This window comes from Girardinichthys multiradiatus, chromosome 10 (assembly GCF_021462225.1).
Source record: "Girardinichthys multiradiatus isolate DD_20200921_A chromosome 10, DD_fGirMul_XY1, whole genome shotgun sequence".
Classification (NCBI taxonomy): domain Eukaryota; kingdom Metazoa; phylum Chordata; class Actinopteri; order Cyprinodontiformes; family Goodeidae; genus Girardinichthys; species Girardinichthys multiradiatus.
This window is the reverse complement of record NC_061803.1, coordinates 15,485,988-15,505,671: the sequence shown is the minus strand read 5'-3', so window position 1 is coordinate 15,505,671 and position 19,684 is coordinate 15,485,988. Positions and strand designations below refer to the sequence as shown.

Here is a 19,684-nt window from a genome sequence, read left to right as displayed (position 1 = left end):
TCGTTAGGAGATATTGGAATGTTGTTCGTGCAATGTTCAGTAAAAATGCTTTAGCAACGAAATTTGTGTGTTACTGACAACGTACGTATATTTAAAGGTTAGCCACTGTTCGAAAGAAAGCATTTGCAATATGCCTTTGTTTATATTACCATACGGATTAAGTTAAAAGTAAAAAATTCCTCACGTGTAATATCTTTCTGTGTAAATAATTTTACAATGTGGGAAACCCGCGGCTTAACATCCGGTGTGGCCTGAAGTACAAAATTGGTTTTTTTTCTAAAATTAGAGCATGCGGCTTTTAATCAGGTGCGCTCTGTAGTCCGGAATTTACGGTATGTGTATATATATATATATATATATATATATATATATATATATATATTTTTTTTTTTTCCCCTCTACTTACCTAATGTGGCCTCTTTTCTCATTTGGATGGATTGTACTGGAATTCTAATTTCCCCTCGGGGATCAATAAAGTATCTTTGAATTGAATTGAATTGATATATATATATATATATATACAGGGGTTGGACAATGAAACTGAAACACCTGTCATTTTAGTGTGGGAGGTTTCATGGCTAAATTGGACCAGCCTGGTAGCCAGTCTTCATTGATTGCACATTGCACCAGTAAGAGCAGAGTGTGAAGGTTCAATTAGCAGGGTAAGAGCACAGTTTTGCTCAAAATATTGAAATGCACACAACATTATGGGTGACATACCAGAGTTCAAAAGAGGACAAATTGTTGGCGCACGTCTTGCTGGCGCATCTGTGACCAAGACAGCAAGTCTTTGTGATGTATCAAGAGCCACGGTATCCAGGGTAATGTCAGCATACCACCAAGAAGGACGAACCACATCCAACAGGATTAACTGTGGACGCAAGAGGAAGCTGTCTGAAAGGGATGTTCGGGTGCTAACCCGGATTGTATCCAAACAACATAAAACCACGGCTGCCCAAATCACGGCAGAATTAAATGTGCACCTCAACTCTCCTGTTTCCACCAGAACTGTCTGTCAGGAGCTCCACAGGGTCTATATACACGGCCGGGCTGCTATAGCCAAACCTTTGGTCACTCATGCCAATGCCAAACGTCGGTTTCAATGGTGCAAGGATCGCAAATCTTGGGCTGTGGACAATGTGATACATGTATTGTTCTCTGATGAGTCCACCTTTACTGTTTTCCCCACATCTGGGAGAGTTACGGTGTGGAGAAGCCCCAAAGAAGTGTACCACCCAGACTGTTGCATGCCCAGAGTGAAGCATGGGGGTGGATCAGTGATGGTTTGGGCTGCCATATCATGGCATTCCCTTGGCCCAATACTTGTTCTAGATGGGCGCGTCACTGCCAAGGACTACCGAACCATTCTTGAGGACCATGTGCATCCAGTGGTTCAAACATTGTATCCTGAAGGCGGTGCCGTGGATCAGGATGACAATGCACCAATACACACAGCAAGACTGGTGAAAGATTGGTTTGATGAACATGAAAGTGAAGTTGAACATCTCCCATGGCCTGCACAGTCACCAGATCTAAATATTATTGAGCCACTTTGGGGTGTTTTGGAGGAGCGAGTCAGGAAATGTTTTCCTGCACCAGTATCACATAGTGATCTGGCCACTATCCTGCAAGAAGAATATTTCACTTGTTAAAGTAAATCTGTTGGGCTTCTTGTTGGCACTCAGGCAACAGAGTGTTACTCTGCTGGACAGGATACGTTAAAAACAAAAGGTAAGGTAAATATAATGCTGCCTCCAGTTCATCACTGTGTTGCTGTTGCATAGTTACACCCTCAAAAAAACATAGACTGAACAAGAGCAAAAAAGTACGATTTTCAGCAGAAAAATAATTTAACTCACAAATAAGGCAGTGATTTTCTGTAGTGTTTTTCTGTGGACAATGGACTTCCAGAGGTAGATGATGTAACTAATAAAACACCCTACCTAACCAATACATGCAGCTTGTCGAGAAGCTTCTCGGTAGGCAGCTCAGTTCATCAGAACTCTGACCCCCACCGGTAACAGTTTCAATAATTTATGTTAGTGGTCTGGCAGCAGAGAAAAGTTTTAAAATTCAAAATACTGTATGTCCTAGATTTTTCTTTTGTGCCAAAATGAAAGCTGGTTTTTATAGGGGAGCAAGGGGCAAGTCCTAATGCAGGTTTAATTGCAAACAAAAAGCTATATGTATTTGTTGGGATGGAGCACTGTGTACTTTTAATCACTTTAAGACAATATTTAAAGATAATCTAAATAATTACAGATAGATGCCTTAATTCCTGGAAATTTGAGGAAAAAGTCTATATTGTTGCTGCAGTGCTTTGTTTGATCCGCTGAACCTATTATGGGTTTATTTTGTATAATGAACTACACCTGACAATTATTTTTTCAGTGAATAAAAGTTTCACCCACAAACAGTAAAGTGAGTATAGGAAGTAAATTACCAAGGGAATATTTAACAGAAATAGGAATAAAAATAAAATAACAACAAAAATAACAACAACAAATTCTAATTTTAATCAACTTCAAATATAACAGTTTGCCACACTGCTTATAAGAGATTTATAGCTTGTTTTAGATGCTACAGAGCAACAAGATCCAAGCAGAGCTTGCTCATTTAATTTTTTTCTGTTTATGAATGATGCAAAGTTGTTCGTGTGTGAAACCCCGCAGAACATCAAACTAAACTAAAAAGATTCTATGAGATGAAGGGTTCAATTTGAACAAATGCAAACTAAACTTCTCTCCCCCCCTCTGTGCTCTGCTTTGGCTCTGAAAAGCCCCACCCTCCCAACTCCCATGACTAGAAGTGTTTAACACCAGTCAAAGAGTATGTTTCTGTTCTTTTTCTAAGCAAGCATGGGAGTTCTTTTAAATCCCAATAGAAGTAAAAGGATGAGCTTGAAAAACTTTTTTTTTTTTTCTGTTGACTGTAATTCTTAGTCTACAGGGACAGCAAATTACTATCTTACCGTTGGCTTAGCATGGAAAGAAATTGACATCACACTGTCACAATAATTTTTACTACATTAAATGTAAATATAACATTTAAACATGCAAAGTTAGTGCCTTTCAATTTGTTGCAAAACAGTCACTTCAAGTGGTTTGTGTAAACACAAACTACTGCTTTATTATACTCTACCAGTGTAGTAAACACATTAAAATAATCCTAATCCGGACAGAGTAAATGAATTTTTTCTGTTGGGCTGCTAGGTGATTTATTTTCAAAGGTAAACAATTAAAGGTTGACAACTTGCACAACCACCCCTCTTTGTGATCAAAGACTCTTTACATGCTTAAATGTTTCATCATAAAAACACCACAGAATGGCATGCATTCCAGCTAACCACAGGCGTCATGTGGCGGCTAAAGAGGATCACACACTTCAGATTCTCTGAATGTCATCCAGTGTTGTTTCATCGCACGAGTGAAGGTGCATTGCTGACTTGTTTCAGTTGCTGAGAGACAGAGACTTACCGGAAAGGGGAGGAGGATTGTAATAATTTATGAGTGCCAGACAGATATGTGGATGTTTGGCCACACCTGGTATGCTTGCCATGTGGCCAACGGGAAGTACTGAACAATGATGCTTGCACAAAGCATTTCATAAGGTCTGTATCTTCACTCTTTGCACAAAAGAATACAAACATTCTTTTCAAATAGGTTAGCTGAGTTGCATGAAGTTCAAGAACAAAGTTCCTGTTTACATAAATCAATGGTAAATAGCAGAAATAAGATTTTAACCTTCTTTAAATTCTGAGCAATGAACGTTTTGGGGGCAAATAAAGCATCCTTGTGATATACACTCCCAAACACTTTATTTGTACACCAGTTCAGTTCCTTTGCTACACAAATGACGACTCAGCTAATCTCATACAGCAACCCCATGCATTTAAGCATCTAGAAACGGGGAAAACAACTTGCTGAAGTTCAATGCATCAGAATTGGGAAGAAATAAGATTTAAGGGATTTTAAATGTGGAATGTTCCTTGGTGCTATATGAGTTGGTCAGATTTTTAAAAATGGGATATGTTGTTATAGATTTTAAAACACAACCATAGATAGAACAGCAACATTAAACAACTTGACTATGACCATGGTATATATGTCTGAACACATAACATGTTGACCATTTTAGGCATATGGTGCAACAGCTGCAAAAGACCACACCAGGTGCTACTCCGGTCACCTAAAAACAAGATCAGAGGCTACAATTTACAAAGGCCCATTAAAAATGTTGCCTGGGCTGATGAGTCTTAATTTCAGCCGCAGCATTCAGATTTTAGGTTGAAAATTTGTCATTAACCATATGAAAGTGTGGATCCATTCAGCCTTGTAACAACAGTTCAGGCTGGTGATGGTGTAATAATGTGGGGGTAATTGTCTTTGGCACAGTCTAGGCCCCTAACAATTAAAGATAATTTTGAAGTCACAGCTGAGTATTGATTCTGACCATGTTCATCCCTTTATGATCATAGTGTATCAGTCTTCTGATGTGTGTATGTTCTTCTGCTATTTCCAGCAGAATAATGAGCGTCACAAAGCTCAAATCATAACACGATGATGGGTTGTTTCTACTCCGATGGCCTCCATGGTCACCGGGTGTCAATCCAAAAGAGCAGATATGTTACGTTAATATCAACAAAAAAATCACTGAGAATTTTTCCAACATGTTGTTGAATCAATGGATGAGAATTAAAGCAGTTCTGGAGGCAAAAGAGGGTCCAACCAGCTGCCAGCAAGATGTTTCAAGTATGGTTGCTCAGACTTTGTAAAATTTTGTAATTGCAGTTTGGTTTGTAGCTATATGTGTCAATCCTTAAATAAAAAAAATATATATATTTTTGCGTTTTAAGGCAGTGAGATGTTAATTAACAAGCCATTAAGCGTATTGAAATAATCATGGAAGCCTTTTTTTAAAAATCTGTAAAAAACACATTCTGTGAGTTACAGTGGAGGTTAATGAGCAATGTTTATTGTAGGATTACATTGCTCTTTAAATTTAAGTTGGCAAAATGTACAGAAAGCTCTTCATTTTTATTCTTCTGATCCAAATTATTTGAGCTCCACTCTGCTTATGGTATGACACTATTCAGTTTCATCACTACAAATAATGAGTAACACCTATAACACATAATTTCAGTCTGCCTGTTGGATAAAAGCAGAATATTAAAGTTTGTTTAAAGAGTAATTGATGGAACTGAAGACAAATATGAGCTCAGAATTCACTGGAGCGCTTATAGCTGGAATCCTTGTGTGCAATTTAAAATCACCCATAACAACAACATTTAGAAGTTTCCACTTATTGTTTCTCACTTAGGAACTACACTTAGTAAACAATAGCATCTCATGAGTGTTTATGTTTAAAGATTCTTCATCAATTTACACTTGCAGGTTCTAATAGAATTGAGCAATATGACAGAACCAAAAAGAATAAAAGAAACCTCAGACCCCAGCATCAGGTTTTTGCATTTTCACACACAACTAACCTGCACTGTAAAACACAAGGCCCCCAGTTGAAGAAATAAAATGACAGGATCAGTTTACATTTATCCTGCAAAGTCAAAGAAACATTTGGCACAAAGCTGTTATACAGACCTGATATTTCTAGGACAAGATGAAAAGCATTCAAAGAGTTAATAAGTCATTATAGAAAAGCTATATTTTTTTAACCTATTCAGTGTTTCAATATTATTCTACCAAACAATGTGGTTAGAGTAGAAAGTACCCAGGACCACACTGACATCTAGTGGTTATTGTTCGGTATTACCGAAGGATTGTGGCTTTACCTGACGTACAAAAACAGGTAATCTAAATGTTAACTGCTCTGTTTAAAACAATAGTGGAAATCTGGAGATGAAGTGGACTTTATCAGTCACACTCATAGTTTTCGGTAACAATATTTTCTTGACAGTCAAAGTGAGAAGAAGCATAAACTGCTTATTTAGTTTACAATTAAATCAAAAGACTCACAGTATGCTAATTTATAATAAAAATTTTTTAGGTTTCTAACAACTTATAGGAAAAAAAAATACAGAACCTCTTAAAAATGTTTACAATTCTCCTTTCCATCTACTGCCAGACTCTAAAACCACAAAATTATTGATACTCCTGACAGATTTATATTTAAAATGACTTTCATGTAACGAAGAAGTTTGTTTCTGATAAGAATACAAACAGGCACAAAGGATAAAACAATGTAATAGGATAATCAACTTTCAAAAATATATATACATTTCTGTTCTACGTTCTAATTTCTATCCCTTTCTAAATAATTTGTGGGCAAATCTTTATTGGCATTGCAGCAATCGAACCCTAAAAATTGCAGTGTAGATTTTTGTATGTTTTTACTGGTATTTTGATTATTTATCTTTGGAAATGAGCCTCTGAGGCTGGAAGACTTCCTTGCCATTGTCCTAATCTTTAACTCCCTTCATAGAATCAACTCGGGACTCTTGCTGGGCCACTACAAAACTTTAATATTACTTCTAGTCAGAAAAAAACATGTTTATAAAATCAAACGATGACTTTAAGTCTCAATTAGCCAGTGGAATTTGTAATTTGGGCAGTAAATATGGATCCATTATTAAGAATGATGTTTGTGTCATTAGGGATTTTACAGCTTTTCTATTTTCTCAAACCAGATCTACACAACTGTCCCTTCTCCACAAATGCCGTGTTACAGAACCTTTTCAATGTATATTGTTTTTTTTGGAAGATGTTTGAAAGTAAATAAAATTATTTTTGTAATTCAGTAGTGTGTTTGGTAATAATGCGGTTGTATTCTATAAAAACAACATTAATAAAAATTAGGTCCATGTGCTGTGTATATGTCCTCAGATAACATCAGCAAATCATAGCAGTGATCATACAGGAACCAAGATAAAAAGCAGCCTCACAAGATGTAGACGCATCTGAAGAAAGATGCCACAGTGCTAAAACCACCAGGCGCCTCATTTCAAAGTATGTCTGAGAAGAGAAAAGTAGGTTTTGTCAACACTAAAAGATTACCAGTAAACCATTAGGTATACCACCAAAAGTGTAACTGGTTGCTCTGCAGCGCTAACTTCAAATGGAGTGAGCCAGAACCTGTTCTGGTTTCTTACAGGAACAGGGAGATTTAACAAGCTGTGATCATGGGAGAGGCAGTGCGTAGATCGGTAGATGTTACTCGTATGTTCAGTCAGATTTTGATGCCTCCTTTTAGAAGTATGGGGTGGGTCTTCTATAGGTAACAAATGTGTTGTTGCACAAAATTTTGGTTTGAGGTTTTAGTTTGGACACGTTCCACGAACCTTATCTAGGTCATGCAACTTTATGTTATGGTAACAAACACAAAGCTTGTGAGTTACAGGAAATATAAAATGCACATATTGACACTTAAAATTTAAAGAATTCATAACAATAAATGTTTGAAATCAGAGTTTAAGGATTTATTTTATTTTAACATTAATATCGGAATGCTGGCTAGAATAAATTTATTACCACAGCTGCAGCTTAACTATAAAAACATTTTTTTTTTTTTTTTTTTTTATACACAGCCAACCCAAATCAGTACAAAATGCTTAGACTGAGGTTTTATGAAAATACAAATTTCAGCTTTTCCTATACAAATCATATATATATATATATATATATATATATATACATACATATATATGCACACTATTTAGATCCACTTTCTAACTTAATGGATCTCTTTATTTTCATGACCATTAACATTAATATTGCATTCAGTGAGAATCTAATTAAAATGTTAACACTCATAAACATAAAGAAAACCATTAAATGAGAAAGGCATTCTAAAACCTTTGACCCTTAGTGTATGTGTATGTGTGTATATATATGGGAGCACAAGCAGAATTAATTTGGATTTCAACTGTTTCAGATACATTATCTTCTGTATCTAAATAGCACATTGGGCAGTAAGACAGGTTTAGTATTGGAAATAAATAAAACAGCTATCCTTATTTAATTTACAGAAAACTGTTTACAGTTTTTTTAATTTTAAACAAACTATAAAAAATTTTTTTTTAAGTTAATCTGCTTGCTCCTGTAATTTTGTTTAAAACAAATCATTTATCCAACTACACATTAATAGTTAATAGTTCAAGGCAATGTTCTTCAATGAATAAGTTATGCTTTAAATGTTAAATAAATATCTGGGTAGCAGATCTTACAAAAGGTACAGTCCAAAGGAGTACAGGATATTCAGATCAGACAGTCAAAAAACATGTCATATGTGGCCATAAAAGAACATGCAATCTAAGTGTTTACATTTAAGAAAACTGCAGAAAACAAAATGCTCTCAAATAAAGTGAGTAACAGTAGAGTGGTATAAAAAATTAACATCAAAAATTAAAAACCGATGAAAATTTAGTCTGCAGCACAAATAAAAGGTTTGTCAAAACAGCTGACAGGAAACTAATTAAATGTTTTACTGCATAGTTACTTTTAACCATCTTTGGTAATATCCTCCATTTCTCAGCTGCGCAAATAAAAAAATAAAAAACATTGCACAAAATTTTAGTTCCTTGAATTAAAAATACAAAAACCTCTTGGTGCTTTTCATGATTTCAAAACAGCTTGTGGTTGAAGTTGCAACATCTTAACATTATATTTTTGTTGTCTGAAGGCTGCTGGCTCGGCTCGTGGCTGATAAACTATCGTGACCAAACTGCTTTTATGCTTTTGTCTTCTGTGACTCACTTTAGTCTAAAACTACATAGCTTTGAAGTAAAAATATTTCAAAAGCGGCAGGTTTTTAAACTTCTGCAGAGTATCACTGTGTCCTTCAGCAGCTCTCATAACCAATTTTATCACATTTTCTAAATTTAAAACATGGTAAGGAGATGCTTGAAAAGATATTATGTGTATAGTTCATGTGTCAGGTGAATGTTTTAATAACAAATCATTGATCACTATTTGTGGCATAAATGACCTCGTTTTAGATGAACGAAATCAGGAAGAACAAAAACTGCTCTAATTGAATTTCTAGGTAGGATGAGAAAATGTGAATGTGGTGGATTACAGCAGATGTCTGGGTTTTTACGGCAGAACCCTATACTACAACGTCTTTGCAGGGTAATTTCAGGTTTAGTTTTCAGTATCACAAAGCTGTTTCACTTCTTACATGGGTCTATTTTTGTGGTACCTTACAAGAATGACAATATTAGAGACCAACCAGTGCCTCGGGGACAAACAATGCCCTTATGAAATGAAAGAATTAAACCTACTCAGAGGGGGAGGAGACTCCAGTACTATTTACACACCTAATTCTGTTCCAGGGAACTGATAACAGTTAGATACTAACCTCTTTAATTTTTATTTAGTAAATACCCATGCAACTGCCAGAAAGAAAAGAAAAAGTGCCATTCAAATAACGCAGATTTGTGTAGACCTTTATGTCAATGTGTGGCTATGAGAAAATACGAATTTGCATAAAGTTGTCCATATCTATGGTCAGATAGGACTGGGTGATATGTAATTTCCAACTACAGTTTTGATTTAGTGCGATATACAGAATTTGTGCTTCATCTCTATAACAATGATCTAGCCCTTTTTCCAAAAGCAGAAAACGAGTACAAATTTCATAGCTGTTTTTGTCCATCCTGTCCATCCATTTTCTATACCCGCTTCTTCTGTACAGGGTCATGAGGGAGCTGGTGCCTATTTCCAGCGGTCTACGGGCGAGAGGCGCGGTACACCTTGGACAGGTCGGACTGTGGGAGGAAGCCGGAGAACCTGGAGACAATCCATGCATGCATGGGGAGAACGTGCACACTCTATGCAGAAATACCCCCGGCCGGGAGTCGAACCCAGAACTTTCTTGCTGCAAGGCAACAGTGCAGTCTGCAGTTTGGCAGCTCATTTTGAAAAACAAAAAGCAGATAGACCTGCAAATATAGCAGCAAAAACAAGACAAGACACTCTTCTGACCAATAACCAGACTACACAGATGATCAGCAGGAATAAAACCACCAAATTATCTTCAAAATACACAAAAAACAAAATAAAAACTGTTGACACAGTACGTAGTGCCATTATGACCCAAGCAGCTGAACATCAGACCAATATTCAGTGATCAAGGACTTGAACAGCAGCCCTTTAAACATGTACAACCTTGCGTTTTTAGGTCTAAAATAACAATAGAATGTGCCCTGGAACTATGTTCAATAATGAATATTTATAGCATTATAATTCATATAACAACTGTTCAAAATAAACCCTGACACAGAAATTAAATTATTTCAACACCAGAGCAGCACTTTTTAGACTTATAATAAATACTGTAGAAGGGGACAGGGAATGAAAAAACAGTATTTAAAGCGACATGACAATTTCATATGAAAAGAAGTTATTGAAAAGTTAAAACAACCCGACTGTGACAAACACAGACAAGGCTGGATAAGGACCCAAGTTTATCTTGCCAGCACGAACAGTGAGGAGGGTAGTGTGAGTGGGAAAAAAATCTCTGAGCTCACCTTTTGAAAACTGCAGTAAAGAGTGCCTCTTGGGGTCATCAAACCTTGACAATTCATTATGAGGCTTTTGTAGGCATCTTTACCAATGGTGCAAATAATTTTGAAGGATTCTGTTTTATGTTTGCTAAAAAATTACAGATTACTTTGTTATATATGAATTTTTTTAGTACACATATTTTATTTATAAAAAAATGACAAACATGCAACTACAGGGGTCGGACAATGAAACTGAAACACCTGTCATTTTAGTGTGGGAGGTTTCATGGCTAGATTGGACCAGCCTGGTAGCCAGTCTTCATTGATTGCACATTGCACCAGTAAGAGCAGAGTGTGAAGGTTCAATTAGCAGGGTAAGAGCACAGTTTTGCTCAAAATATTGAAATGCACACAACATTATGGGTGACATACCAGAGTTCAAAAGAGGACAAGTTGTTGGTGCACGTCTTGCTGGCGCATCTGTGACCAAGACAGCAAGTCTTTGTGATGTATCAAGAGCCACGGTATCCAGGGTAATGTCAGCATACCACCAAGAAGGACGAACCACATCCAACAGGATTAACTGTGGACGCAAGAGGAAGCTGTCTGAAAGGGATGTTCGGGTGCTAACCCGGATTGTATCCAAAAAACATAAAACCATGGCTACCCAAATCACAGCAGAATTAAATGTGCACCTCAACTCTCCTGTTTCCACCAGAATCATCCGTCGGGAGCTCCACAGGGTCAATATACACGGCCAGCTGCTATAGCCAAACCTTTGGTCACTCATGCAAATGCCAAACATCGGTTTAAATGGTGCAAGGAGTGCAAATCTTGGGCTGTGGACAATGTGAAACATGTATTGTTCTCTGATGAGTCCACTGTCAGGTTTAAACAACCTAACAATACGTATAACAACACAAAAAGAAGAGAGAGACAAAGTATTAGTTATTTTACTTGCTTTGCGAGGAGAGACGGTCAGAGATGTGTTCAGTTACAAGTCTCCCAACCGCTCTGAAACCCATCTAACCGCTCCCTCTTTTTATTGTCTTTTGGGGATCCCTAGTTTACAAAAACATTAATCTCTAAAGGATGGGAAAAAAACAGCTGCATCGTAAACAAGTCATAAACAGCTTTATCCATTAACAACACATTTCCACAGTCCTCTTTCAGCTTCCAGGGTCAGTTGCGCCTTTTGTTCAGTGTAATCAGCCTTCATCTTTATGACCTCCTCAACTGGACTGCTTCCTTCTCTGCTAGCTCAGCTCCATTTATGATCTTTGCCTGCAGACAACTCATCAGATCATTTACTCACACACATCTTGAATGATTATAAGATCAAATAGTTATGTTAAAAAATAGGAGAAAATATAAGACAAATCTTTATTCAATTATTCCAACATCCACCTTTACTGTTTTTCCCACATCCGGAAGAGTTACGGTGTGGAGAAGCCCCAAAGAAGCGTACCACCCAGACTGTTGCATGCCCAGAGTGAAGCATGGGGGTGGATCAGTGATGGTTTGGGCTGCCATATCATGGCATTCCCTTGGTCCAATACTTGTGCTAGATGGACACGTCACTGCCAAGGACTAGCGAACCATTCTTGAGGACCATGTGCATCCAATGGTTCAAACATTGTATCCTGAAGGTGGTGCCGTGGATCAGGATGACAATGCACCAATACACACAGCAAGACTGGTGAAAGATTGGTTTGATGAACATGAAAGTGAAGTTGAACATCTTCCATGGCCTGCACAGTCACCAGATCTAAATATTATTGAGCCACTTTGGGGTGTTTTGGAGGAGTGAGTCAGGAAACGTTTTCCTCCACCAGTATCACGTAATGACCTGGCCACTATCCTGCAAGAAGAATGGCTTAAAATCCCTCTGACCACTGTGCAGGACTCGTATATGTCATTCCCAAGACAAATTGATGCTGTATTGGCTGCAAAGGGAGGCCCTACACCATACTAATAAATTATTGTGGTCTAAAACCAGGTGTTTCAGTTTCAATGTCCAACCCCTGTAACTATACATCAGAAATATATTCCAGAACTGTACAAAAACACGTCAGGTTTGTAATTTACCATCATAGTTAGACCATTATCCTTCTTCTTTAAAATCTCCAAAGTTCAATTTTTTGACTATGCCTTTGAATGGCAACCCATACCGTTTCAAACATTGCCAATTTACCTATCATAGTACATGTAACCTTTTCTAGAAGAAAAACCACAAGTGTTTGTTTCACCCAATGTATCAAGTTGGGCCTGTTGGTCTTTTTCCAAAATACAGCAATTGCTCTTTTAGCTTGCAGGACAACAAGCATATTGATTATTATTTGTTCACTCTTGGTAAAGTTATGTTTCTCAGAGAAAATTACCAAAATAAAAAAATCTGGATTTATTGGGATGTTCGCCGTTGCTTTTTTAACCTCCTCCCAGAAAAGTACAATTTTAGTACATTGCCACATGCAGTGGAGCAGTGTCCCTTTGTCCTGTCTACACATCTGATGTTACTGTTATATTGATTAGATTTTACTGGCTTTATGTAAGATCCCATGCTCCATTTATTTAGCCTAGATCAGGTGTTAATTGACTGTGTATGAATTTTGTTACATGAAGCTTAAGCAAAAATTCAATGTGGAAGACTCTTACCAGCCTCACCTGGATCACCTGCTGCCATACCACGTACCGAGTTGCAGCCAATCGACGTCGGGACTGCATCCCCTCCGAAACCAATCATCGCACATGATCCCTTTCATAAAGCTCTTCGTCCAGAGTTCCTTCTGCATACCAGCTGAACTTTCACCCATCTCCACCCCATCTCCTCCCTCACTCTCAGGCTCTTCTTGGTCCGATTCGTCCTCCGGCCTGTTCCACCATCAGTGTCCGGGCCCCTGGGGCAAGACTACTCTAATCCTTGTTGTAGGCTATTCATCCGAGGTTATGTCAATTTATAGCATCCAAGTTTTCTGCCGGGGTCCAAGTGCCAAATAACCTATTTCTTTCATGTCAATAAAATCTTTCTAATCACAACTTTTTCTCTGTATGAGTCTCTCCAGGTTGAAATGTTGATTCCTAATCCTCTTGTGATATATTTATTGCGAGATCCATGGCCTTTTTATTGAAACTGAGTTTTCAGCTGAATTAGGCAGTAACAAATTATAAAACACTGATATAGCACCTTCACTTAGAGGCTTTTCTGAAACAAATTGCACTGAGTTAGTTTTTTGAGGTTTGGTTAGAGCATTATTCTGACTGGTTCTAACAAAACCTCTAAGCCAAAGGAACTTAAAAAAAGGTGTATGGATATTTCATATTACTAACAATACTGAAACATTCAAGTATTACAAATAATAAAAACTGGAAAAAAGGCCTTTTGAAACTTTTTGTAAAACCTAATAAAAGACAATTGGTTAGGAATAAAATAGGACACCTTTACTCCAATTTAAAATGGCTTAAATTACACACATGCCATATCACATCAGGTGAAAATAATTACATCATTACTCAGCATTTAGAATGAGGTTTGCCTTGTTTAAACCTCTGCAATTACAGTTTTTCTTGATTGCTTTCACCTGCTTAAAGAAACTGGGACACAGTTCCAATATGTGGAGGCAAGGACACATTACTATACAGCAATGCCTTGTCATATCATGCAGTTAGAGTCAACTGGAGTCACTTGTCATTGTAATTTAGCCTTTTTTTACTTTGAGAAAAATGGAGCTTGAAGATGAGGATGTACATCATGTCTTCATTTATGTTGATGTATCTGGCATCAATCTCAGTAAGGTGAGGAGACATAGAAGGAACCTCATTGATTACAGGGCCACTGTCACAGTTCCAAAACAGAGGGGCGCCAACAAGACCATGAGTGCTGCTATCTCCAATGATGGTGGTCCTACGCTATATCCCCACTATTGGCCCGAACGCCTCATAACATTCCTGAATGCACTTCATGAGAAGCTGATCCCATTTGAGGAGAAAGGGGTGCACCTCTTTGTCATTATCTGAAATAATGTGGCGTACCACCACTCTCACCTTGTCAATGAGCGGTTTACAGTACACCGTTTTATGATGATGCTGTTCCTTCCAGCACATAGCTTGGTTGCAAGTTGTGTTGTTTCAAGGCAATGATTGCTTTTGATTCAAATTTTAAATGTTTTGACCGTATCAACTTTCTTTTTTTAGTGGCCTTTATTTATTTATTTTTTTTTTCAAAAGTGAGCAAACAGCAAATGAAGTGGAGAGAAGGGGCTCATCATCATAGAATCCAAGATAAATTCTACACGTATCAGAGTCCGCTTGAGGAAATTGTGAGAAATTGTGGGAATTCAGAATAGAATTTATAATTCTCTTTCTCACATATAAAGCCCTTAATAATTTAGTTCCATCATACATCAAAGATCTGATTGTTCCATATGTTCCTAACAGAGCACTTCTTTCTCAGACTGCAGGTTTACTGGTGGTTCCTAGAGTCTCTAGAAGTAGACTGGGAGGCAGATGGTTATCAGGTTCCTCTCCTGTGGAACCAGCAGCCAGTTTTAGTCCGTGAGGTAGACACCCTGTCTACTTTTAAGGCTAGGCTTAAAACATTCCTTTTTGATAAAGCTTATAGTTAGAGTGGCTTAGGTTATCATGAGCTATCTGTGTAGTTATGCTGCTATAGGCTTAGGCTGCTGGAGGACATAATGACCACTTTCACCCTCTTCGCTACATTCTCACACTACTCTCCAATTTTGAATTATTTGCTGTTATTTCAACTTTTAACTTCAGGTTCTCTCTCTTTTCTCTTCCTAGAAGCTACACCTGGCCTGGCTCTGTGTCTACCTGTGACACCTTTCTGGAGAGGGGCATCGTCCAAGCTTCTGCTGGCAACAACTTAATGCTCACCCTCTACCGATGATCCACATGGCCCTGTCTTTTAGTGTTTAACCCTTTCTCTCTCCTAGACATACCTACTGACTGAGCTTCTACTGTGACTGACTCGATGTGCTCTCTTTCAGACTCTAACCTTGAAAACTGGCTCAGAGTTTATCTGTTCTTTCTTTCTAGATGAAACGACTAAAGGAGCTACATCCACTAACATTTACTTTTCCTTCCCATAGAAAGTACTCCTAGATCAGTGCTTCTGTGCTCTTTTTGTGTCTCTGCTCTGTTCTCTCAAACCCCCAGTCGGTCGTGGCAGATGGCTGCTCACACTGAGCCTGGTTCTGCTGGAGGTTTCTTCCTGTTAAAAGGGAGTTTTTCCTCTCCACTGTCGCTACATGCATGCTCAGTATGAGGGATTGCTGCAAAGTCAACGTCAGTGACTGTCCACTGTTGCTACATGCTGATCCAGGAGGAGTGAATGCTACAAGTCTCTGACTCAATGCAATCTGCTGGGTTTCCTTAGATAGAAAAACTTTTTTTTATTAAGGTTTTAGTTAATGAGTAAACCAAGGTTCAGTTTTGTTGCTTAAGTGCAACTTTATTTTCCAGATTTTAAAAATGAGACTAGACATCAATATGTTAAAATGTTTTGATAAATAACTCAATATTAAGTTGTGTATCGTACAGATAGTTGTGGCAACAGATATATTACACATTTTTTTTTGCTGTAAAATCCCGATCATCGTTTTATCGCAAGTTCCCAACAAAGAAGGCTAAGGAGCATTTCCACACATTTGAATTAATGTGAACAATTTTACCACATTGTGTCACGCACAATTGGCATTTACTATGTCAATTGCATACATCAGACTGTATTGGAAATGTCAGGGATAGATTACAATCTGTGACCTGAACACACAATGCATTCAGCATTTAGACTGCTGTGTTTTTATGGGCAGAGAGGATACTGTCAGATTTAAACAACACTCTCCAAAGTTCAGAGCAATTTATTGAGAATGTTTGAGGATGTCTTTTGTTCCCTTCCTGTTGTAGAAAGGACAAAGCATCTTCAAAAAGCATTCCTTTCAATTTTTTACACAGGGCAATGTAAGTTTGGATTTTTTTCTCCCTTAATAATAAAAACTTTCATTTAAAAACCGCATTTTGCATTTACCTGTGTTGACTTTGACTAATATTTGAATTTGTTTGATGATCTGAAACACTTAAGTGTGACAAACATGCAAAAATAATAAGAAATCAGGAAGGGGGTAAACACCTTTACACATCTCTGCTGTACTTTCACTGCCTTCTATTCGCTTCTGTGACGCATCTGAAATTATGTGTTTAAAAAACAATCAAGTGGTTGTTAATCACTATGATCTCTATATCTTATTCTACTTATTCTACTGATTACTTTGAGGAGTACTTAAGCAGGAGGCAGCCAGCACTTTGATGTCAGAGTGTTTTGCCCACAGTGGTAACAAGCTCAAGCCAAACACTAAGTCTATGCTTTGTTCTTCAACCTCGTGTAACTTTGTTTATGCTCCTTTGCAGGCTAAGTAAACCTGAACCCTGGATTTATGTCACTGAATACTGACTACGTGTCCGGAGGTCTTTCTGCATGATCAAGGCTATCTACGCTCTGAGGATTTCATTTCCCATCTACCGTCTTCGTTTGGATTCGCATCTAGCTGGCAGTTTCCTGCTACCTTCGCCTCCTGGACCAAGCCGTAATCGTACCCTGTCCACCCTCCAGCATAAGCATCTGCACACTGAACTCCTTCCTGTTTGCTCTGAGATCACACTGAACAGCACCTAAAGAACCTTCTACAAACCTGGATCCTGAATGCCTGTTTCCCTGGCGACCTGACCACACCTATTTAGTAAGCTGTTCTCTTGATTGCATTAATTCCTTGTTCTTAGTTCGACATCATTCAGTTCCCTATTTTCAACAGTTCTCTTCCCTTCTTCCCATACAGTTGGAGAATCATCCGTTACGTTCCTGATTATCTTTGTCACAATAAACATCCTTTACATATTCTGTTCTCGGAGTGTTCTCTGTATGTGGGTCAGATCTATTGCAAACAGAATGACATCTGCAAAATTCAGACTGTTTGGTTCATTTTATTAAAATCTTGCATGTTTAGTTTATTATTAAGCAGATATAAATTTTAAAAAAGCACATGAAATTTTTATGTTTTTATTTTTATGAAAAATGTGTTTGGCCTCAAATGCTTTCAACTCAACATTTTTGGTCCTCATGGCAAATGTTTGGACACCACTGGTTTAGACTTCTACCTTCAACTTGGCGCTACAGAGCGCTATTTGCAAAATTCAACCACCACAGAGATAGGTTGCTTCTTGCCCCGAGCTGTCTCTCTGATGAACACAATGAACACCTGAAAATAGTCAGCTACTCTACTGTGAAACAAAATAAGCATATTTGAACTACAACAACCTGCCTTTCTTTTTTTCTTTACTTTATTTAAAAATCAGCTGTACATACACTTACATATGGTTCCTTTTATCCTTTATTTTATTTTCTCTAAAGTTTATATATTCATACTCTATCTGCACGCTGTGAGCGCTTGAAAATGAAGTCCATTTCCTTGTTTCTGCACACAGTCTTGGCCAATAAAGCTGATTCTTCTCTAATAATGTTTTTTTTTTTTTTTTATCTTTAAAGCGATACCTGTTTCATTTATAATCAGAAATATACTTCTTGGTAAAATGAAAAAATATGTTCAATCTATATCCACTAGGTAGGGTAGGAATAACTATGCATATCTGTATAAAGCACTGACTATTTCTAATAATCATATACCACCTTATATTAGAGATCTGGTTGATCCATATACTTCCTCCAGAGCACTCCTCCCAGACTATAGGTTTAAATACAATATTTTTTATCATTTGGCATGATAAATGTCACTCCATATAATGTAACTATGATTAAATAAGGGTGTTTGGAACAAAATTTTAATATCTTTATGATTACACTCATTTTGAGTATATATTTCTGTATATAAATAAGATTGATATTATGAAATGCTCTGCGATTACATTTATTGAGTTAGTACTATATAAATGTACAGAACTGTAGATGCTTTCTGTTTAAGCTCTTAATATGGCCAGTAATATTCAACTTTAAAACACAATCTTAGCACAGCATATAGATAAAACAATGAAGCACTTTCAGTCAGACGTTTCCAGCTCCACTGTAATCAGACAGTACAGAAGGTTAACTCATATCACAATTACCCTTTATGCTACAACAGTTGACTCATTTAGATGAATGCATAACCTGTCTCCTCATCTATTTGCAATAACCTTTAACATCTTCCTACTTATTTCCTGTTTAAAAGCTAAAATACATAAATTATGTGATTTATTCACTTTCAGCTATGTCTGTGGAAAGCTACCAAACAAACAAATAGACAATTGGCTAATTTCTATTCATTATCTAATTTTCTCAGTAGTTTGATAAAACATGATTTAAATGCAATTGGATCTCATTAGGACTTTTTGACGTTTCTGTATTGTACTTTGGGATGACTTATAGTCAAAACTGATACTTTATGTATGTAATAAATTAAACTGATATCAAATAATCAGGGCTTGTGAAAATGGCTCAAATACTCTTATACTGGTTTCTTAAACATGGAAATGAGAAAGAACCAGAAAAGCGCTACATAATAGCAATCCCTTCACCATTACAGTCAATATGCAAAATAACTTTAATACAATTGCAGACTGCTCACCTGTTCATGTAATAATTGCTTTATGTATGAAATCTAAGAGTTAAAAAAAAGATGACCCTGTAATCATACGAGAAAATAAAAGGTCATCAAAGTATAAGAGTGTGGCATGGTTTGCATACTAAAACCAACAGCTTTAAATTTCGATTTTAGCTGAACCACTTTGTACCAGAATCTTGCTGTATATTGAGTGTGATTACGTGGCATTACTTAGCAACATCTGTTAATCACGTCTTAGCAACAAGCATTCTCATTGGTTGTTGTGAGGAATAAGTGTTGGATGAAAATGTACTTCTGTCAGGATGGACTGCTGAGATGCCCTTGTTTTGTAAGTGAGTCATTCAGTTAATAAATATTCGAGTGTTTGGTAGCGGCTCTCTCTTGCCTCCTCATTTACCTCATCGAAGAACACTACAAATCTCAACCACTTTTTCTGCACCAAGTCAAACTGGCCAAGAACATGATGCATTCGCTAAAACGTTTAGGCTTTCAACTTATTAAGAGTTTTCATTTCAGGTGAATATTTATCATCCTTGGGAGGAAAGGTAAAAAAAAACACAAAATACACAAATCAGGTAAAGTATGGCTGGTTTAT

General features: G+C 37.2%; 1 long non-coding RNA gene across 1 annotated transcript; it reads left to right on the top strand.

Annotated features, from left to right (window-relative positions):
• The first annotated feature begins 3,291 nt into the window (after positions 1 to 3,291).
• Positions 3,292 to 17,357, top strand: LOC124875706. Its single transcript, XR_007040103.1, has 3 exons — positions 3,292 to 3,610; positions 16,886 to 17,214; positions 17,311 to 17,357. It is a non-coding gene; the product is annotated as an uncharacterized LOC124875706 (long non-coding RNA).
• The last annotated feature ends 2,327 nt before the right edge of the window (positions 17,358 to 19,684 follow it).